At 33.0% G+C, this 23,323-nt stretch overlaps 1 protein-coding gene across 6 annotated transcripts in view; it reads left to right on the top strand.

Moving 5' to 3' along the window:
* LOC129952667 (neogenin) overlaps nt 1–23,323 on the top strand; it is a 434,009-nt gene that overhangs the window by 213,686 nt on the left and 197,000 nt on the right. The window lies entirely within an intron of this gene.

Here is a 23,323-nt window from a genome sequence, read left to right as displayed (position 1 = left end):
AAAGAGGTATTTAGATATATGGACGTACAAAATATTACACCACACTTCATTGCTCAATTTGAACGTTTACGATAAATAAAATAATATACATTTTTATTTTTGTTAACTCATAAAGTTCAAAGCGTAAAAAGATAAGATAACTACAAAAGACGCATAGAAGCTTATGGAAAATGAAGGTACCTAGGCCCGATGTTGTAAACATGTTATGGCATTGGAAATTTGCAAGATTGGTGTTCTAAAAATTCATATACGACTTTTTTGGTATTTTATGTTGTTTTGTAATTTTGTTGGAGGTTTATGATCTTTTGGTTGGTATCCAAAAATAATAGAATTATGCGAGTACATTCGTCTTTTCAAGTTAAACAAAATAAAAAGTACGAGTATGTCTTGCTGTTTTTAATGTTTCAAAACTAAAGCCTAGGCCAAATATAAGTTTCCTTTCAAAAATGCAATGAAATGAACAATATTTGTGCAAAGTATTATTACTCCGTTTGCTTCGCAGGAGCTCTTGGTTTCAGTTTGCAGCTCACGAATTACTTGGATGATATTTGCCTTAAGTTCTAAAACCGTTTCGGGATTGTTGACATGACATCACAATTTTTCATAAAATATGTTGTTGACATGACATCACAATTTTTCATAAAATAAAACGTATGACTGAGTCGCATGACGACGACGTTGTTTCTGTATGCAAAGAGTCTGTTTGAAAAAAAAGGTTTTCCAATAGGGACTTTGCAACTTTTGCCTTAATTTGTGAACGTACCATGTCACTAATCACCAAACTGTCACTTTCAATTTATCAAGTAAATCCAACATTTGTATTTTGTTAAAGTGCACGAGCAAGCAACACCTGCAAATTATAAAAATGTTCTACCGAAATTCTAACTCGGTGACCACAACTATAAGAGCGTTAACTCCAATTTTCGATGGTAGTTCTCGCCTCAATTTTCGTTGTGTGATGTTGCCGTTTTAATAAGACCACTAGTTGGTGAAAGTGTCAAAAATACGCTGCCGTTCAGGGGTCTGTAGAAAAAGATTAATGTTAGTCAATTGCGGCGTTCTCAGAAAATAGGCATCGCTTTGTCCACATTATGGCTTATTTTACATAAGGATCTTTTTTTACCAATGGACTATTTGAAGAGACACGCGTCGTTTCCGATTTGGCTCTGAATGCGTCAAGATATTGTATTTTATCGTAAAATCGTCTCTAATGACGAAGTTCATTTTTAGCTGAATGAATTCTTCAATAAGCTTAATTTACTGGTTGGATAAAAATCCACCACTTCATTCACAAAAAATAACTGTTTGGTGCCATTTGCATGCAGGAGGCGCGGTGCGCGTTTGTGTTTTACTTAAAAAGTGAAGTCTTTAGAAAACCTAATATTATCTGCAAAATAATTGTTGAAAATTGTTAGAACTTTTTTTTTAAATGTGTATTTTAATTTTTTTTTAATCAAATGTTTTAATTTATTTAAGAAACATTTTTGGGATGTTGTATTTCTGTACTGAAAGAACCCAACATTTATAAAAATCTATAGGACGGTTTTTGAGAAAATTCGAAAATTTTTCACTTTGATCAAAATTGTTATATCTAAAGTGAATCTACTTAAAACCTTCATTTCGTCGTTTAAATGCAATCAGACAGACATAGGGTCGGAATCGCCGAAACCACTTTTTTTCGACTTTCCTGCTATCTTATCCTTAATTTAAATCCCGATTTAGAAATTTTTTGAAATAAATTATTTGCCATAAGTTCTTATAAGTTGCAAATAATCATAATTACCACTTAGAACATATAATCTGGCTTAGTAACGGTCAAAAAAGGCTTTTGAATAGAAAAGATAAAAGTTGCGCTTAGTCAAGATCTGTCATTCTAGATACTGATAGGTCATTTTAGAGCGCTTCCTGAGTATCCAGAGCGTTTGTCCATTTTTTTTTGCCGAAATCAAATACAAGAAAATAATCACGTGCAACTTGTTCCCCCTCTTGCTCCTTAGCCGCTGAAAATAGAATGTTCAATTGTACTAGGAAAAGTTGCGACAAGTCAAGATCTATCATTCTAGATATAGCCAGGACCGCTACCTAAGCGTCTAGAGCGTTTGTCCATGTTTTATTGCGAAACTAATATCACCAACAAAAATCACTTGCTCCTTTGTTGAAAACAAATTTTTAAAACATTCTCCTTATTTATTTATTGTTAAAAGTGAAGAAACAAAATTGAATACATTTTCAAGAACTTTCGATTTGTCCTGTAAAACTTACTTGCAGCAGTGTTTTCAAATACCTTTTAACCTATTAACTTAAAGAATATTAAAACATCAATCTTCCAAGTCATTCATCATGTAAGCTAGACATATTGTGTATTATAATTACCTAAATGAAAATACACCCTAACTTATTTTGCATACTATGTATTTACAAAATATGGCTTCACATTGAAAAAATCAAAACAAAACGACTTAAAAATATAATTTTAACATAATGAATCTAAACAGCATAATATAGTATATAATTATATTTCACCTTAGCCTCTTAGAAGTCACTTCGTTCTTAATTAAAAAATCATATCATATACCCCCATACATCAGTTTTAAGGTCTCGAAAGTTCAAGAAATAAATTTCCACTTTCAAACCGCATCAGCATAGGGAAAACAAATTTATAGCTTTTTTTTAAGGACTCATTATAACTTTACAATCAACAGCTTCTGTTTGGTTTCTCTTGTGCATTAACTTTTGTGGAGAACTCAGATTCTTTTTTAAGTTTTAATTTTTTGTTTGAACTTTTAAACTTGGCGCTAAGGCATAAACTTTAAATAAAGATTATAAAACTGATTTTTGTATGATTAAAAAACCATCAAAGATATTCTTCGAAAGATTTAAGAACGTGCCGGTCGACGCATCACAAAACGACCCAACCCGCTTCAGCTTCCTAATTAACTGCATTTTAAAATAAACCATATTCCAAGAAAAACAAAATTAAATAGAAATAGAAACCGTTTTAAATTAAATAATCTAATAAATTCAATTTCAATCCCAATCTCACTTTTAAGTATCAAAAATAATCTAAGTAGACGCAGTTGTTCCTTTTTTTTTCTTCGTTTGAGTGTATAGTGAGCGATAAATGGCCCTGTTCATCAGAATCATTATCATCATCATCGGAAGAGGCATTGCCCTCCAGCACGCACTGAGCTTGAGTGCCGAGCTCCCTGCGCCCAAGATTAGGGTACCTCGTAGATTGTTGTCTAGAAGGAATCACAATCATTAATTCAATTAAACAATTTACATTGATAAATTGACTTCTTGTTCTCGTCAGCTAAATAAATCGGCCACTTAGACTCACTCCAAATAAGTATCTAGAAAGATAGACCAAGTATTTCATATCTGTGTGTATATGGTACGCGCGTATCTTGAGGAAGCGATCCCTATTACGATATCTATTTCTCTTTACCAGCCAGCATCAATCAATGTGTCTATACATACACCGTCTACCGTACATCTGCAACACAACCCGCTGTCCAACTTAGCTTCTTGTTGTTAGTTTTGTTGGTGCTGCGAGTTTGAAGTTTTTCAAAAATTAAATTGAAATTTTTTTCTATTTAAACCAAAAAATTGACAAAGCAAACAAAGGAAGAGGGTGGTACTGGTGGAGAGGTTTAACCTTCGTGTTACCACCATACGCCTTCGCGTATACAGTAGAAACACTGCAGAACTCTTACCGCCACTCTCTCATAGTGACATTGAAAAATGATGTCGTTAAATGTCACTGACAGATTGCAACACACATTTGTGGTTGTTTTGTGGTAGACCAATAGTCAGACATAAAAATAAAATAAAAACATAACATGAAAATACTATTTCAACTAAATAAAGTCAAAATCAAAATACAAAGAAAAAAGAAACTATTTTCGCGCCAAAGAAAACAAAGTATACTGACACATTCATTTGACAGCTGACAACTGCTGGTTAAACAATAATAAATCTAAATAACAAAAAATGATAGTCAACCAAAATGATGAATTAGAACAATAGGGCAGCAGCTGGATACGAAAAAAAGCTTTAAAAAACTAAAGATACCATCACAGATTGAAAGAGGCACAGCCTATCAACCATCAAGCTATCAAGCCATCCAGGGAGCAGCGCAGGCGGCAAACAGGCATTTATCTGAATTCAAAACTCTAATTAAGAAAACTTTCCATATACGATTGTCTACATCTTTGTTTCGGTTTTCGCGAAATACACAGTGGGCAATTTAATGTGACGATTAAGTCGAATTGAAATGAAGAACATTTATTTGTCTTCTTGAATTACATAGACATTTCCTTCCTTTGTACAAGTTTGAACCAAGAAGTCAAATTATTCCTTAAGTAAATAATTGATGAGATCCACTTTGATTTTCTTGTTCTATGTGTTTTATGTTTCGGGAACCAGTTGGTACGATCAAAATTTTAAATAATTATAAAATTGACGTTAAACTGTTTCATTTTAATATAAAACAATTTTTAAATACTAACAAACAAATTTGTTTCTAATCAAACTTCATTGTATCAGGATTTTTTTTTAAATTGTTAGACCAAGAAAGAGTTTGGAACATATTGTAAATGTTACAATTTTTATTTAAAATCAAAGTAATGTAAAAGCTATTTTTGTATTTAAAAAAAGATGATAACTGCCCGATAAAAATGTTACCACTTTTGTAAGAAGCCAGTTTTTGTGTTTAAAGAAATTGAAAGAGTATGTAATTAAAAAAATAAGTTTTAACTTTTTTCTATCGAAATATATAAAAGAATTTAAAACACTTCACTTAAATGTTAAAAAAAACATTAAAAACTATATTTAAATATGCAATAAAACAGCTTTGAAGTCAGTAATGTTACTTTTTTCTCAAGATATTTGAATCAAAATTCAATTTCAAGTACTTTTAGTATTTTGTTTTAAGTTATGTTTTTGTCAATTTAATATTTGTAAAATTTTGACATTTTAATATTTACATTTTGAATAAGATGAACAAAATTTGAAGTCAATATATAAATTTGGTTGAAAACACAAATGTGTCGAAGATGAATTCTCAGCAATTCTTATTTATTTTGTTTTTTGCATATTTTCGTTTCTCGTAACAAAAAAATTTCTATTGGATTTTTCTAAAAAATAAAATTACCTACAAATTTAAATATTTTTGAGTTCAATTTCTTTTTTTTTGTCGAAAATCACTTTAAAATTTTTTGGCTACGATTTTTTTTTATGAAAAAAAACTGTATTAGAATTTTCTAAAAATTTTACCAAATAATAAAAACAATGATTAAAACGAGATAAAATTCAATCAAAAATTTTAATTAATAAGATTAATATAAAACAAAATCATTAGACATGGTTATCTGCCGTCTGCCGAACTGACTATTTATATACTTTTACAATATTATTTATTTTCTAAATTTGACTTTAAATTTTATAATAAGCGATTTTTAATTTATTTTAATTAACAATTATCACATAATAATAAGAATAAAGAAGGTGTTTCATCAAAAAAGTCCTTGTAAGATTCTATTTCGATATCTTAAAGGAATTATACAGAACTGATACAGTTTAGAAACATTCATTTGATTTAATTCGAATATGACTTCCTCAATGGTTAGAAAATGTTTTCCAAAGATACATCTTCTCGTTTCTCTTAGAGTAGGACACTTTCCCAAGAAATAAACAACGTCTTCCCTCTCCATCCTGTTGCATATATTACAAATGACTGGAAGATCTGCTCTGTAAGGTATATAGATCAGGATATTTCCCTGGCAAAGAAGTAGTAGCTCATCAAAGAAGTAGTTTAACTGCTGCAAATTGTGGTTAAGCTGGCAGTAGACCGGAATTTGAAGCTTCATTCATGTACTTGGTTCTAGCTGCTTCATCTACCTTGGAAATAATTTGGTACATGTCCTTTTTTAATTTGGAAAGGTCCTCGACATTACAAACCAAATTAACTCCACAATTTTCTGCTATGGCCAATTCAAGCCATTCGCTATACCATCCACTCCTTGAAGTGATAGCTTTAAGAGCTGATATTTTGGGTAAACGATAGTCTGCCAATTTTAAGCTTCTAATTATGTAATCCACTTACAGTTTTACAAAACAAGAAAACTTAGAAATAACAAAATTTAATTCGACAAAGCAATTGTTAACACCTCAAAATTTGAGGTGTGTTTACATATAAACTAAAATTTATTTCATACAATTTTGATACTTACTCGTACATATTTCATAAAAAAAATGTATGATAACATAGGTCCCCAAATCCAAGTTTGAAAAAATGCCACATTGATAACTTTCCATCCAGCCTGTCGATTTGTCTTGCTTAAAACTTTAACAAAATATTCATAACAATATTGTGTATGAGGTTAATAATTTAAAGTCAATATATTTCTTTGTTCACTTGATACTTTTTGTTAAAAAAGTAGTCAGTTACATTCTTTTTTTCAAAATTTAACGAGATGGCAAAAACTTTATTTTTCCTTGCAAAAAGTTATCTTAAAGATAAAATTCTTTATTTGTGAAATATTCGAGGGATGAATTATTTTTTTTTCAGTTTTTGATTTATAAAAAAACCGTGGGTTGAATTTTTCAAAAATTTTAGTCACAATATATAATACAAAATTTAATTCAATTCACTAACGTTACTGGTTTGTGGGATATTTTAGGTTAACCAAAATTTTCCCTTTTTAAAAGTTGTAATCTCTATAAAACAAATTATTTGAAGTCGATATCTCCACTGGTTCTTGAGATAAACACGACGAATAAATCTTTTCGAACGTACGGACAACACTCCAAAAATCTATTATTTAGACTCTAGATACCTTAAACGTCGAGAAATGTCAAAACGTTCAATTCGACATATCCGACCGATAACAATAACTTCCTGTGGAAAGTTAATCATTTCATGAATTTTATGTTTATTTCCCGAGTTTTTCTTATTAATAAAAAATCAAATATTGTTATAGCAAAACATTTATTTACCATATACTTATTTAGATAATTTACTTTGAAAAATGAATACAAAAATATCATACCGTTCAAGACGTTGAGTTTTTCAAAAGATTCGTAGTTATTAATTTTTAAATTTTGAAAACGTAATTTAGATTAAACACTTTTGATTTTTAGTATTATTACATTTAAAAAAATTACAAAACAAAAATAGAAATACAAACAACTAAAATCACTTCCATCTTCACAGAAACAGTGATTTAATAGCTGATACGAAAAACTAAAAGTCTGCTTACGCAAGGGACAATTTTTAAAGTCTACTTTATAAGTTGTCACTAATGTAAGACTTACTTAGGTTGCCAAAACTAAGATGAAAAGGAAAACTGTTTTCGTTTAAGTTATATAAAAAGTTGGTGTAAAGAGTTTGAAAGAAAAGTATTTTTACATCTTTTCATTAAGTTTGCAATTTTCTAGATTTTCTTCAATTTTAAACTAACATTTCTCCCACTATACCTACGACGCGTGGTCTGCATCGGTCGGCGGCGGAAATAATTTATACATATGTGATATCTGTTTTTGATTTAATGGTTACCAAACATCTAACGAATGCGAATATATCTCAAGAATTGAAATTCATTTGCCATTATGTCAAAAAGAATCATCATCATCATTTTCATGTTTCATTGGTAGGTTTATAACATTTTACTAAATGATGAGCGATAGTAATAATGGAGTTTGTCACGATATAGTCTGTCATCTTTCTTCCAAATGATGTATGCCAAAGAGCTGAGAATATACCATATCAATTGAATATGCTTCTTCTGGACACGAAACTTATACAGATGAAGATGAAGATGATGGCGTCGACGAGGTTAAAGACGACGAACCAACCGACACGACGGCAAATGATGTTAGTGGTGCACTATGTCGTTCGTGCCACAAAGATTGCATGAGGGATTTTAATTCATCTTAATTTTCTGTGAGCAGATACAAAACAAACCCAGTAAAACAAAAAACACCAACAATCCTTCGAGTTGCCCTTTTTGAAATATATTGATTAAGGTTTATCTTGTGGTGAGGATTCATTCGTGTGCGCCTTCGCCTGAATCTTAAGCATGATGAATTTATGTCTTGGTCCTTTTTCTTGTTTTAGATCCTTCTCATTGTCTTGTGGGTCAAATTCTCGTAGACTTTGATTAGCACGCTAAAATGTTTATTGATGTGGGTAACCTTTCTATCTATATTCATAAGCATACATCTGTCACCTACTTTATGAGTATTAGAACTAAAACAAAAATCACATCTGCTCTGATTGTCTGACTTCTTAAATGTTTTACCTTAATAAAAGACTGTTTGAGATATTTTTGGGACATTTTGATGTCTTCTTCTCTTCATATCTTATTCTTTTCAAATTTAAGAAAAAAAAAATAATGCGGGTAACATAAGGTAATTCGATATTGGACAAGCTGGGATTTAATTGCATTTGACATTGGAATGTGAATTCAAATTCAAATCAATTATAAAATTTAAAAGAAAACACCTCCGCATTTGTTAAAGAAAATAAAGACCTCAGAGAGAGTTATGTTTTGAAGATGGTTGATCATATAAATGAATGTTTGAAATAAATGCAGGCTTTACAAAATGTCTTAATGCCATAGAAGTCGATAAGAAATGGTATCATATTTGTTCAATGACTGTGGCAAAAGTGAGTCTTCATTAATTGAAATTGAGTTCTTTCTGTTACATAACTAGGTTGCTTTAGATCAAAGATTTCAAAAAGCGGGTGGTTGAATATGCAACTTTAATATATTTCTTCTTTTTTTCGGAGCTTTAATAATAAGGTAACAAATCAAAATGAATTCAGTGGCGTAAGAGCTCGTGAAGAAGTAGAGCCTAGTGACTTTCAGTTTTCAGCCATTCCTGTATGAAGTAATATCAGGAATGGAAGCGACATACAATCTCAAACCAATAATTCGAGAAGTATTTTCCATGACAAGAAATAAAAGTTACAAGACGGTTTCTCAATTCCTCGTAAGAGTCAGTAATCGCAAAAACATTCTTTACATGTAGGAATTCAACCCAGGCCGCTGGCATGACAGGAATAATTAAGTCCTTAAACCTAAAAACTCCGTGGATTGATCCCTAGTGGGACATAGAGCCTCAACTACTCCTACGAGCCATCGTGTGCAGCTTCCAGTGATGTGTTTGAATTCCCCCCAGGTCTTTCCCAATATCGACGATTTCTAATCGAGTGTTATTTTCGGTCTTCTTGGTCTTCGGACGCTTCTTGCTTTCCTTCTAGAGAGTCTGAGCCTCTCCTACATTGGGGTCATTAAATTTTCGAAGCGTGGTGTGTCCAACCCACTGCCACTTTTCCCTTCGTATAATAGTATCAATGGGTTCCTGACCCGTTATCCTACATCGTTCTTTATTGGATATAATTGGGCAGCAGAAACCCCCTAGGATTTTTCGTAGACACCTATTGATGATCGTTGCTGATATTTTTCAGGTGCTTTGACCGTATAACCGAATTGATTTGAGGTTTGCGCGGAGCTTTGTCTTCAAGCTGAGACAGTCCTCCCTCCAAACGTTAAAGAACATTCCGAACGAAGCCTTAGATTTCCCGATGCGGCTAGCGATATTTTGTTCTGTTCCGCCTTTAGAGACAATACTTCCAAGACACTGAAAACTCTCTACTTGTTGCTGAGATTGTTTATCAGTGAGTCCCAAGAGTTCTTCTTCTTTCTTCACCCTTGTTGTAATTTGATAAAGATTCATTATTTTATATGAGATAGCAATTATACACCGTCTGCGTTGTTAAGATGTTTCTGGTATATTTTTAGATTCCTTCTATTACCTCCACTTAACACCAATAAAAAAAGAAATGGTGACAGTATTGAGCCCTGTCTGACTCCACTTTAAAACACTGCCTCTGTGATACTTAGACCGTCTCTTTTATTTTAATATTTCTGCATCCATTAAGTTTTAGTACAGATTCAACTTTCAAACTAAAATCGTTCTTAAATGTCAAAAGAAAGAATAAACAATTTCCTGCAAAGCTTCAATTTGTTCCTAATAATAATTACAGAACGATAAAACTTGTGATTATAAAATTTATTTTGATCTTCTGCCCATTGCAACTTTTGACTTTGGCAATGCCAATTTCATTTTCCTAAGTTCGCAAAAATTTGCAAGCTTACAGATTTTTATAAAATATTGGAAGCCTAATTTTGGACACAACCCGTTATATTGTAGAAACACCAAAGCAGCCAATACTAACACTTCACGCACAAAATGTTATCTAAAAATTCAATAATCAAAAGGAAAACAATCAGCACTGAAAAACTACAACTAAGACAATTTTTTTTTGAAGACAATTTTTTAAAAGATAAAGGATAATAAAGTCTGGCATCTCGATTTCTTATAGAAAATGCGTGTTTTTGGTCCCTTTGGATCACTCTGGATCAAACATTTTCTTCGTCAATAGAAGTTGCTTGAACATATTGCTAGGTCCCAGAACTCCTATTTTCTCCCAATCCTCTTTTTCAATCGATTACATATTCGACGTCACTTAAAATACCGCAAAACGTTTGGATTTTATGAGACGATGCAAGCAGATTTTCTCTCCTTTATTTAAACTTTACAAAAATCAATTATAACTCTGGGCTTGTTCTTTAGAAACTTATTTAATCCCCTTGAAAGTATTGAAAGAAGAGCGTCTGAAATGATTGATGACTGTCACTTTAATAAATCAATTAAATATCGCCGTAAAATTTCTTGACTCATCCTCTTTTACCAACTTTTCAAAGTACTATGCTCTAGTGAAATTGTCAGTAGCATACAAACGTTTCTAAGATTTCCCAACAGTTGGGCTCAACTTCGGCCGTACTATAGATAGTACATAGATTCGTTCCTAAGCCGTACTTCGAGAATGTGGAATACCTTGCCACGCATTATCTTTCTCTGTCATTGTAATGTTAATAAACTTTCAAAACCAACTTCCACCAAATACACCATTACAACCCCTCCTATTGCTTTTCGCGTGTTAAATGGAATGCAAACAGCTTTGAGTGTGCTCTAATTATAAAAAAAGCCGATATGAGGTAGATGATACGCTGCACTGTTTTAAGGTTGGATTATCTAAGTTTTAATAATCAAAATTATGAGTCTTTGTACAAAGCCTTTAAAAGACGACAAAAATCGTTTTAGTTCTATCCTTTTCCTTTTGATCTTTATTTCTTCTTAACCATCGTCGATTGACCTGAATTTTTGATTAAATCCGAGTAATTTAATAACAAGAAGGATTATTATCAATTGCAATTATGATTTCTTCACTTCATCATAGTGGTAATCTCCACTTAATCCCCACCCATCTTCTAAAACTTCTACTCCTTCTCCCATATCTTTCACGAATAAAATACCTTGTTACAACTTAACCTTTTCCTTGTCATCATAGAAACTCATCTTGCACTCGTCTTGCCGCTGCTGTTCTTCTCCTGTCTCTCTGTTCTTAACTCAATTGAAGTTGCAATTAATGTCTAAAGCTTAAATAGAAAATCACTGCACTTATACCAGTCACTTGCATCCTTTGGCTTTGCTTTTGCCTTTGCCTTTAACTTTAACTTTGTGAGCAAAAGAGGATTATCTCTTATGGCTGACAAAATAAAACCCTATAACCATCACAACCACATCGTCTCACGCAACCCTCTCTGGATGTCTTTCTCTACCCCACAATTGCACTGTGTTAATAACTGTAAGTCGATCATTATGATTTTAATTTTTTTTTTGAAGAACCAGCAGGAGCAGAGCAACACCTAAGACCGCAACAACCGCATTCTGCCTTTAATTACTTAGAATAGATACTAAAAGTATCTATATGAGATAGGGTACTTTATGTCATGGATACACTTCCATGTGACAGCTCTCCTCGAGCTAGGAATAGCTTGCGCTTGCTAGCTACTGCTTCTGCTGGTCTATGATCCTATATTAATGTCACCATGATAATAGTCAGAACGCGCGTTGTCAACGTGTAGTTGTTTTAGTCGTTGTCGTTGTTGCTGTCGTTGCTGGTGCCATTGTCGGGGTTGGTTGGTTGGATTGTCAAAGGTCCCGAGGGAGGATTATATTCTTCATCATCTTCTTGCCATTTGCTTTTATATACTTTCAGTTTTAAATTCACAGTACTGCGCTGCATAAGTTCTTCATTGTACATTAACAATTTATGCGGCTTGGAGTACCTACCCCCTCTGGAGTCACAAAGATTTAGGAGGGTTTATATAGTACGTACGTCGTCGTATACCTACTATATTCCCCTTGGAAGTTATAGAATGATAGAGAAAGAGGGTCTTCATTAATCTTAGATGTGACTGTGATTTAAGCATCCATTAGGGGAAAAGCCAGTCTCCGTTGTAGTCGCTTCTGTCGCTGTCGTTGTCGTTGTCGGGTCGAAGTTGAAGTTTAACCCCTGAACTTTATGCACATATAAAAAATTTTGAAGTCTAACTTCTTTTTTTTTAATTTTCTTTTCTTTCTTAATGAACTAAAAATTTAATCGTGACTTCACGTATAGAGGGAAGGATTTTCCAACGCCACACACAAATTTTATATTTTTATCCTGGCTTATTCGATGACAGAATAGTGTGTCTGTGTGCGTGAGATCTTGATTTATGGATTCTATTTATATGTACATATGAGATATTATGGTGGTGATGAGAATGATGATGGGAGGGAAGGTCGAGGAGCGTGAATAGAGTTTTCCTTTTTTTATTATTATTTTATTTTTCATTGTTGTTTTTGTTGTTGCTGTTAAAAAGCCAGTCTGTAACTATTTCTTAAAGTGCATAAAGTCATTTATTAGGTCGTTAATTTTTTTTTATTATTATTATTTGAGATTCAGGGACGGTGGTGGTGTTTTATTTTTACTACCAATGAACTTCCATCAGCTAGTGTCATACAGTGGGACATATTTTATATTAAAACTGGAAGAACTTCAAAATGTAACTCCAAAATGTTTTCACATCTTAAGCAATTTATTTAAGCTTTAAATTTTTGGAAATACAAATTTAATGAATACTAAACAGTTCTTATTTTAAAAACCTTAACTTGAAGGCACTGAATTTTTGCATGTTTATTTTTAAATCACAAGGCCTTAATTTCGATATATTGTATAAAGCTCTAACTGTGTGATTGACCGTAAGATCTTCAATTGCATTTTGGAAACTTACAACGGTGTCTCGAGTTTCATAAATTGAAATAGTCTAGTGTATCTATCCTCATGTCCTTAGTTGGTTAAACTGCAACATAAGATTTTGATTTCCTTACCTATATACATCTTTCCATAGAACTCGAGGCCCGTTCACATTCTTATATAAGTTGAAGTTGGTTTGTTGATGTGCCACAAGTTTTCAGCTAAAGTGCACTTGAAGTCATCTAAAGGCTTTAATGCTTTCGACCATCAATATTCCGTCTAAAGATATTGTTTACTTCCGACATATTTTAAAGTTAAGTTAAAAATTCTGTTGTCGTATACCAGGTTAGCAGTAAAATGTCCATATTGTCAACTTTAGTAAGTTTTTCAAGTGTTTTTGAAGTGTTGCGGTGTACAAATTGCCAAAGAAGAGTTTACATTTTTGTCCTTCATGAATAGTTCATGCTAATATCACAACAATGTCACTCGATATGTTTTTGGGTAAATTGTTGTCTGATTGCACGGGTCTTCGGTCTCTAGTAAAGAGAGGTTAGACTTGAAGAACCGATTTCTATTGAAAAAAAGAAAAACACAAATTATTAAAGAAATTGTTGTCTTTTCTTTATATTATGATAGTTTTGGTACGGCTGGATTATGTGTGGAAGAAAATATCGGCCAAATCACCCTCGCAAACTCGGCTGCACACATTCATCCAATGGTCCAAAATTTAGTTGACGCTGAGGCATAATTGAGGTTCTATGCCGTTAATTTGTCAAATTATCTTATCCTTTAGGATCCTTTATACCATTTCTTTCAAATAACTAATAATTGACCGCCAAGATCATGTGATTTGACACCGTTGAACTTCTTTCTTAAGAGTATTTGAAAGAAAATGTGTAAAGGATCCTAAAGGATGACACAACCATTGAATTTATCGCGCAAAAGAACAATTGTTTTAACTTAGCTGTGTGGCCAGTGGCACTGTCTTCTAGAAACCACGTATCGGCCAAATCCATACCTTCCAATTTCGAACATTAAAAGTTCGTTTTCATCTCAAGTTCATCAACAACGAGTGTGAGAGTTGCAATTGTTCGGCACGACGACGAATGGTGTTTTCACATCTCTAATAGACTCGGTTTCCTCAAATTTGTGCATGGTTTTTACGATTGTATGCACATTTAGACGATTAAATTGACCGAAAAAATTACGAAGCCCACGAAATGTATTTCAATTTGAAAGCCAATTTTAATAATAACCTTGAATAACTTTAACGCGTTCCTCAAATGGTTAACTTTCCATGGTTCATTGAGTTGGTCTGAAATTTATAAATGTCTAATTAAATGCACCAAAAAACTTGAAGTTTAGGTGTGGTTTACATTAAACATCAGGCCTTCAAATTTAACCACTCTTTAAGACAGACATGAATTGGCACATTCTAACGAACTGTTCAACTTATCCGACTTGCTCACTGAAACTTTATCCAGGACATTTTGTATAATAATATATATTTCTGTCCTTTAATTATATTGTACTGGCGGGTCTAGGCTATTTTATCATGTTAACTCAAATTGTCAGGAAATACAACCTCGTATAAATCTAATTCTTAAATTTCATCATAGCACTTGAATATCTACTTGATGAAGCTGCCAAAAAAACATTAAAATATCATCTTCTAATTCCGAATCACAACCGTCCGATTCTAAAAACTATAAAAGTGGAAGACTTTGACCCGAGACTACATTATAGTTATTTCAAAAATGTTTGTCACTGCTTTCATCAGCTAAACTTTAAACGCTTACATATTAAAATACGTCCGTAAAATTTATGTGGGTTCATGTTTTTAAATATATGTATTTCCAAAATATATTTCTCATAAATTAAAAACGGAATGCAATTTTAGAATTATCTCAGGTTTCGAAACATTAAACCCCACTGTTTGTCGGCTAAAATTATTTATGTATGATTTTTTTTCCCAAGTCATAAACGTACATATACAACATTCATAGTTTGAAAATTTGTATTTCATATTAAATTTTTGAAAATCATTCTTCTTTCATATACAATCTACATTTTTTTATTTTGTATAAAAATGGTGATATTGTAGATTTATAAGATTTAAAGGGAATATTTAAAATATTCCAGGGATATACTATATGTACGTATGAAAAGATAGATGACGAATATTTATGAGCCTTGTTTTTTTTTGTCTGTTCTGTTTTTGAATATGTGAGGCGCATATGTGAGTTTTTGAAGTGAAGTGAAACGTCATCGTCATCATTCTCTATATATGGATTTATCGGTGAAATAAAGTCGGACGTTTTTTGTTTTTGTTTTCGCTCTTTTTCATTGAGGACATCAAGCGATTTTTATGTCTAGATGAAATTAGATTAGTTATAGAGGTAGAGAGTTTTTATAAGTTGTTGTTTTTTTATTTAAAGTTGTCTGTCGAACGGATTAACTTATGACATTTTAGTGATTTTGATACATGGGACAGAATAGGAAGGTGCATTAGTTAGGAGATATTAAGCATATACGATATATTTGTGTTCTTAAAATTGATGCAAAATGAGTCCAAACCTCTTAGTTCGACGTTGCATTTTGATTCAAAATTAAATTAAAGAAAAAAACAAAACAATAATCGAAGTGGTACAACTATTATTTTCAAAAGTTCCTATTCACCTGACTTTAATTATTTACTGTTGAGAATCCATACAAATTGAAAACATTGTACACTTGAGTTAGAGAAACACCGCCCAAGAGAACTGTTTGGTAATGCGACAAAGCCAACTGATAGGAAGGTCTCAAGAATTATTTCACTCTACTTCCGCGATATTGACTTTAACTTCGCTGTAAATGATCAAAAGTTTGATTCTTTTGGGAATGATTACTTTAATTCCGAATAAGGTTAAAAGCATCAGCTCCAAAGAAAACGCATGACCCAACTGGAAAAAATTTGAAAAAGTTCAATTAAACCTGGAAGGCCTGGGACGCCCTTACGTTAAATTACGCCTCTACAAACTTCAATGTTCCAAAAGACAGTAAACATTTTTCGTCATTCACAAACAACACCATTACTTTTCCTCTGTTCCTTTGTGCTTGTTCTTAATGACACTCTATTTTGTAGGTCTATAAAGAAACCTAAGCTCTTTGCCGCATATTCATCGCTGCCAGACAGTTTTATGATTCCGCTTGTACTTCAAACTGTTGATTTTTTGAGACCAATCTTTATCAGCAGATCTTAAGACACACAATCCCGATCGTATCCCTATTATTATTCTGTTGAAGTGGTCTTTAACGTTGGCAATACCACTTCGTTAGCTTATTCGCATCTATCCTATTCTCTCATGTCTTGTACAGAGTAGATGGAAATCAGCATTTTTCCAGCCGGATCCGTTCTGAATTCCATTAACCTGTTTCGCTGAAGGTTTTCACAGTCGTTTTAAGGTTCACAATCCTGCTGTAACGATGTTGATTTTCAACGGGAATGTATATGATTTAATTCTGACCCAATTGCCAACTGTTGGCTTCTGATCCTGCAACTTACTTAAGTCCATTGGCCGGCATTTAGTGAAATAGCCAGTTGCATTCTTCTCCGTAAATAATTCAACCGTAATACTCGTACCTCCAGGAATGCCAAGTACTGTCAAGTATAAAGATTCGTTATTTGTGAAATTATACTCTGTCTTTTCCAGTAATTGCAATTTTCGGTAGTTTTGCCCAGATATGGGAATTGTACTCGAGTTTCGGACGAATATAGACTTTATAGATTAGATCAGAATGGGTACAAAACTTCTAGCATTTTCAGAGAAAACCGGAACACTAAGCAGCATTTTTGGCAATGCCAAATATGTGATCACTGCATAACGTGTGGTTTGTAATGCACATATCTAGAACTGAAAGTTGTTCAGTCTTAGCGATGCAAGTTCCACTCACTGACAGTGCCTTTGATGGAGGGTTACGCTTTTGTGACAGTAGACAGAATTGAGTTTTCGAAGCATTAAATTCTACACGGTTTTTGATTTCCCAATGCTGACAATGCTGTCAAGATCAGAATTTTATGAGCTTATTATACCCTGCCGTTGGTAGTCCATGACCGAAGAACAAGGATGATAATCTAAGAACGAATATGGGAAGCTGATTTTATTGTCATCAGGGAAACATTTAAGTGGTTAGGAATTTTCAGACATAAGATCATTAATACAAATAATGAGACAAAACGAAGGCCTAGGGCACACCAGCATTTATTTTGTGTATATCAGAACTGAATCCGTACAACACTACTTGAATTTAAAGGCCCGAAAGGTAATTTCTAACCCAAAAAAAAGAGATTCATCAATACCAAAATGAACTCAAAGCTAAAATGCACCGATATCGCCTTTTAAAACCCTTTATAATAAGGGTAAAAACCCCATTGAGTGTGCGCTTACTATTTAAAAAAAATACTATTACAAAAATAAAAAATTAACTGTGGAGAAATTTTAATTTTTTGTTAGCGACAACCCAAGTTAAAAAGAAAGCTAAATAAATTTTTTTTTCATTTTTCGAAGAAAGTCCAGATCATTTTGCATTTCTAATCAGCGGAAAAACGAAATTTTATCGGCTGGCTTCAGTTTTTTTGTTAATTGCACTTCGGAAGTTTCAAGACCTATGTCATTTTACGAAATACCACCAGTTTAACTATTGTCACAAGAAGGTGCTTCGCGATCAGCCAAAGCCATTTAAATTTTCCATTAATGTCTATTACTAATACCGTATTTAAAACTTGTCAAATGACAAAAAATGACAGCTGGTCAGATAGCGCGTTATTATAAATAAAATCTCTCATTGGCAAATAACATTTCTCAAAGAAGAGGTAAAAAATAACAATTTTGTTTTTTTTTTTTTACTCTAACCAAATAAAAATTGCAATATTTCGTTGAAGGATAAATGCTTGTATTTTTCTTCAAAATAACTAAAATCTACTTAAGTAATATCCAAAGTTTGTTTTTAAATGAAATTGAAGACTTATAAGTGCCTTTTTAATAATACCTTTTTATTTTTACTCTTAACTTTACACAGTATTTTGAATTTTAATTTAATAAAATAATATATACCTACGAGATAAATTCTTAAAATAGCTATTCTTTAAACAAAAAAAAGATTGAAACCATTGAAAAAAGATCCTTACGTACCTACCTTCCTAGAAATACGAAACGATGTAAGAAAGTAAAAGTAGCTTCTCTTCATGTCCTCAATTATTTTAATATCATTTTATAGACATATTATAAACCTATGAATTTATATGTATCTAGCCGAGACATTGAAAATGATGCCATGTATAAATCTACCCACTTCTTCATGTTGTTCTTTTTTCCTATCCTTCGTCGTATCTATAATTCAATAAATCCCTCCATTCTCTCATATTTCCATAAAATATTTAATTTTTAAACTTTGAAGGTTTCCCATACACAATGTCGTTATTTTTAGTACAAAGTCTCATCTTTTTGACTAATGGGCTTTAAATGACTTCCTTTTGAGAAGAAAATTTAATTGAGCCTATTCAAATGTTTATAATTAATTTATATAAATTATATATCTACCTAAATACATACACATACATTTCAAAAGACAAGGGTATAAACTATATGTATAGTATAGTACATTCTAATATTTTGTATCATTGTGTGGGTAGTGTGTATGTTTGGGGGATGCACAGAATCAACAAGAAAAAAGAAACTTATTTCAAAAGACTGCCAAAGAGCTAACTCTCTTTTGCTTTAGAAACTTAATTAATCCAATTACGCACTGTTTTGCAATCATCCTCATCCTCTTCCTATCTCTGGTTTATCAACATTAAAAAAGTTCTTTTAAAAAATTAAAATAAAAAAAAACTTCTCATATGTCTGTCATCGAGCCCTCAACAACCAACATATTCGCATTATAATACATCTCATCATCTTTTCTATAGAAAACAAAAACCCTCTGTCTAACTCATCTATATGTACGAGGGTAGGGTATACCCTCATGTTCAAAAACTCACAAAATTGCATCCATATGGTACTACTAATCAACTCTTCGCCTTCGCGACTATGTGTTCCCTATGCCGATGCCGCTGCCACTGCCAGTGGCTGGTTGAGCCGTGGGACGTGAATGCATGGACCTCACTCTATCCCATATAAGAACTACCATCCATTTCAGGACCAAGACCACCTCCTGTATAGTTTTTTGTTTGTTTCAAAAGGCAAAAAATATAAAACTGCAATTTAATATCTCAAATCCGAGCTCTATTCTCTATCGGTGATGGTGGCGCGGCGGTCGGTGTTGAGGATAGAATGAATATGCTACAAATATATTCCAGACTCACTACACTTCTACACTACACATCTGTCCCGTCCCGACTCCCAAATGAGATTTTTTTTTTAGTTGGCCATAGTGCCAAAGAAATCACCATGCTCTACAGAGGAACAAAATAAAAAAGGAATTTCATCCCCCGACAGGACGAACGGTACATGCACAAACATACATATATGTTGTTCCGTAGCATTAGTAGGGTAGACTACGACGCGACGGGACGGGACGTTAGGTGAATGAGCAAGGCCAACATCTGCACTGCTTTGCTGCAATAAAACTATGCCAATCAGGGTTGTCGTTGCTGAAATAAATTTAAAACTTCTATAAAACTTCTAATTAAGCATAATCGTTTTATTTTCTTCAAGAAATTTTAAATTCATTTTTTAATAAAATTTTATGATAGGTCGAAGGTTGCGAAATTAGCTTTTATTGGAAAATACATAACTCAATAATAATTTGTTTTCGACAGCTTGCTTTCTTTTTCTGAATATTTCTCTCAAAAACTAAGAATGAGAGTTGATGTGTAGTATTGAGTTTTTCCATAAGAGACTACAAACGTTTTTTTTTAATCATACAAAAACGGTTTTGGATATCAATGAAATTCGTTATTTCTGTGAAAGTACGTTCGATGTCATTATGTATGGAACTCAATTTCTCTTGCATGCCCACCACGAGCACGCTTGCAGAATTCCAGGCGCTGAACTCAATTTTCGATGGTTTTCAAGCATAAATTTGCCGATACTGCTGCAATTTCACGTTCGATATTCGTACGAAGGTTCATCAATCGTCGCTCCCTTGTTGGCAAAGGCCATCACAGACTTGACGTAGCCACACGGGAAATAGTCTAACGGCGGCGTCAAATCGCACGACCGAGGTGGCCAAGTGACTGGAACATTTCGTGAGATATAACCCGTTCACCAAACTTGGTTTCCAATAAATTGATTGTGATATCGCTGTGTAGGCTGTGGCGCCGGCCGTTTCGTTGGAACCACATGTCCTCAAAGTCCATACCATCCAATTTGGGCCTAAAATATTTGGTTATCATTGAACGGTAGCGATCTCCATTCAAGAAGTGACGCCATCGGTTTATGACCAAACCGTAATTTTGTCGGGATGCAATGATGACTTTTGGAGTACGTGTTTATTGCTGCCTGACCAATACCGGAAATTTGTTTGTTATTGACGAAGCTATTCAGCCAGAAATGAGCTTTATCGCTGAAGATGCTTGGGTCAATTTATTCTTGTAAGGATGTAGGCCAAACTCTTTTCGCTAAATTTGCCACAACGTCGCGACGTCACAAAATTGCCCAACTGAAGCCTCAGCGGCAGCAATATTATCGACACTAGATACGGGAACTTCTTTATCTCATTGGCACGGGAACATTTTGTACTGGCCTGTGGATTCAAATTTGTTTACTAGACGCTCAATTGTTGACCTGCTAGGACGATTATGACGACCATAAATTGGAAAGAGCGCTTTTAACGTTGAGGCCAATGACTATGAATTTTGGTAGTAAATTTTGATAATTTCGACTCGTTGTTGGCTCGTATATCTTTCTATCATGAAATGTGAAACCTTATTGAAGAGAAATGTCAAAAGACCGGTAAGAAATATGGCGTCGTTTGCTGTCCCTGTCGCTCTACTTTTGTAGCGTTCTTGTTTAAAAACACTGTATTTCTTCAAATAAGAAAAGTTTATTCATGCTTAGAAAGCGGGTCGAAAAAATGTTGTTTTAACATTGGGTATTTTAGGACTTTCAAACTTTAAATTTAATTTGTTATCGCCCCCCAAACGATCCAAATCAGTCAATGACGTGTCGCTCTCAAGAAATAAGAATTGGGCACATATGATGGTGTATTTTGAGGAAGGATCTTGGTTTACACGATCGAGCTGACTCAAACATTAAGGCCGATGGACCATTTGAAGCGACATAAGTTCTCCGATTGGGATCTGGGGAAGATATGCCAAAGGAGTCAATTTTATTGTAAAACAGTCTTCAATGACAAAGCTCATTTTTGCCTTAATAATTTTGTCAATTTTTGCCAGAAACATTTCGGTGCAGTTTGTATAACGGTGGCGTTATTAGGCCGTATTTTTTCGTCTACGATAACTATCGTCACGTTACTGTGAATGGGCAGCGAAATCAAGATGGTGTGCCACAAGCCGAACAGTACACCTAACAACCGATTTATTGAAGAGTAATTTTAATAAGCGTGTTATCTCAAGATATTAGCTAGCTATCTCGTTCGTGTGATTTAATGCTTCTTATCATTAGCGTATGCCAATAAACCGACTTTTTTCACCTTGTTGCGTAAAAAGGCCAAATGCTAAACATTAATCCTATTGCATTTAAGAAGGAAAGTTCCTGAAGAATTATTGTCAAAATTAACATGTATTTAGTTTTCAATAGAAAATATTCACCAGATTGAAACTTTAAAAACCTAGAAATACAAGGCTTTCCAATAAAAGGTTTTAAAAACCAGTAATTTTTTCGACAATGAAAAAACACATAAGCCAAATGGTCGCCATAAAGTTTCCCAAAATAAATTCACAGGTAGGCTGTTGTATGTTCTCGATAACAGTAGAAATTTCATCTTTAAAGTCTAACATCGATTTTGGAGCATTGCCATAACTTTAAGGTGGTAAATTGCAAGAACTCGAAGTCAATTTCGATCATCTCTTCGAGAAATACTTAGGCCAGGAATGTTTTCTTGCAATAATCCGATTGTTTCGTTGCTTGTCAGTATCTTTCAATTCCGACAATAATCAAACCTCTGGAGGGCAAAAGTTGCGTAATGCTTACTTTATTTTTAAAAAAGTAAGGTACAATCACACAGCCTAAAAAAAAACCCTGACACTTTCATAATGCATCAACAGTAATATTGTGAGTTGTTCTTGAACACCTAACTTTTCCCATCACCAAAGTTTTTCCATTCCCTACTTTTTCACAATTTTTGTAGTAAATTTTAATGTAATTTTGTTATGGTGTAGTTCTTACTTGTCAAATGTCAAAAAATGACTGGTGCCTAATTGGCGTGCTTCCTAAAAAAACGTAGTATTGAAAACCTTCCTTCCAAAATGTGTTAAATTCAAAATTCTACTGTAGATTTGGAGTTATATATCCAACAAGTATTAGAGATTAATACCACCATTTTTTCGAAAATCGTTGATCAAATTTCGAACATTCTTACACCGTAGACAAGTTTGTGGGAATAATTAAAAAAAAACTTTTAAAGTAGTTTTATTTCCAAAACAAATTTTACAATATAGTAATTTCGATGAATTTGTATGTAAGGGCCTTCAGTGGAAATATTTGTATCAAAATTGTAGGAGTAAATGAGTATTAATAAGCAGTTCTTTGATACCAGTTAACGCAGAAGCAGTTAAAAAAAAGAGCTCATTTTTTTAAAGATCCTAATTGTCGTTTTTAACTTACACCTTTTGAGAACCATTTGTACGGTCGTGGTGCATAAATGCACCTGTTACAAAATCATCTAAAAACCTAAAGTCCTGTAGTTGAAGAACAATCACTTCAGCTGTTACCATATTGCTGCACAGACGTCGTCGTCGTTCTTCTTGTTAATAATTTATGTATGATTAAGTTTTACGAACTTATGCTATATAGAAGAAATCGGATTTCCAATAAGCTTACAAACTTTTTCTGGTTAGTACCTATTCCATTTGAATTTCGAATACAAAAAATCTTAAAACTAAGTTTTAAGAGGAATACAAACTTTGCTTTTGGATAAGAAAAGAAAGTTTTTCTTTTGTAGATAAAAATAACAAAAAAAAACCTAAAAGTAAAATCACACAGCGGTAACCACGTCACTAGCACTGAA

This window comes from Eupeodes corollae, chromosome 3 (genome assembly GCF_945859685.1).
Source record: "Eupeodes corollae chromosome 3, idEupCoro1.1, whole genome shotgun sequence".
Taxonomy (NCBI): domain Eukaryota; kingdom Metazoa; phylum Arthropoda; class Insecta; order Diptera; family Syrphidae; genus Eupeodes; species Eupeodes corollae.
This window is presented reverse-complemented; position numbering and strand designations above follow the sequence as displayed.